The 415-nt window shown below is 57.3% G+C and overlaps 1 protein-coding gene across 1 annotated transcript in view; it reads left to right on the top strand.

The window, feature by feature from the left end:
• Window positions 1-415, top strand: part of EEF2KMT (eukaryotic elongation factor 2 lysine methyltransferase) — a 6,926-nt gene that overhangs the window by 953 nt on the left and 5,558 nt on the right. The gene's annotated exons all lie outside the window — the stretch shown is intronic.

Below are 415 nucleotides of genomic sequence, written 5' to 3'. Positions count from 1 at the left end.
AGGTGTCCCTGCCATGGCAGGGGGGGAATGGGATGGTCTGTAATGACCCCTCCCGGACCAACCATTCCACGATCCCAATTATTCCATTATTCCCATATTCTGTGGTTCTGTGATTCCATGATTCCACGATTCCACGATTCCACTGTTTCCATGATACCATTATTTCATAGTTCCATGATTCCATGACTCTTATGATCCCAGTGATCCCATGATGCAATGATTCCATGTTTCCATGATCCCAGTGTTCCGTGATCCCAGTGTTTCCCTGCTCCCAGTGATTCCGTGGTCCCCGTGTCCCCCTGATCCCGATGTTCCCACCGTCTCCCTGCCCGGGTCAGGCCCAGCCCGGGCCCAGCAGATGGGGGCCGTGGCGCCCCCTGCCGGCCAGGGCAGCTCGGGGGGGAGCACCGGGCGC

Source organism: Corvus brachyrhynchos, unplaced genomic scaffold, assembly GCF_000691975.1.
Source record: "Corvus brachyrhynchos isolate BGI_N302 unplaced genomic scaffold, ASM69197v1 scaffold58, whole genome shotgun sequence".
Lineage (NCBI taxonomy): Eukaryota > Metazoa > Chordata > Aves > Passeriformes > Corvidae > Corvus > Corvus brachyrhynchos.
Note: the sequence above shows the minus strand (reverse complement) of the source record. Positions and strands in the feature narration are given on the sequence as shown.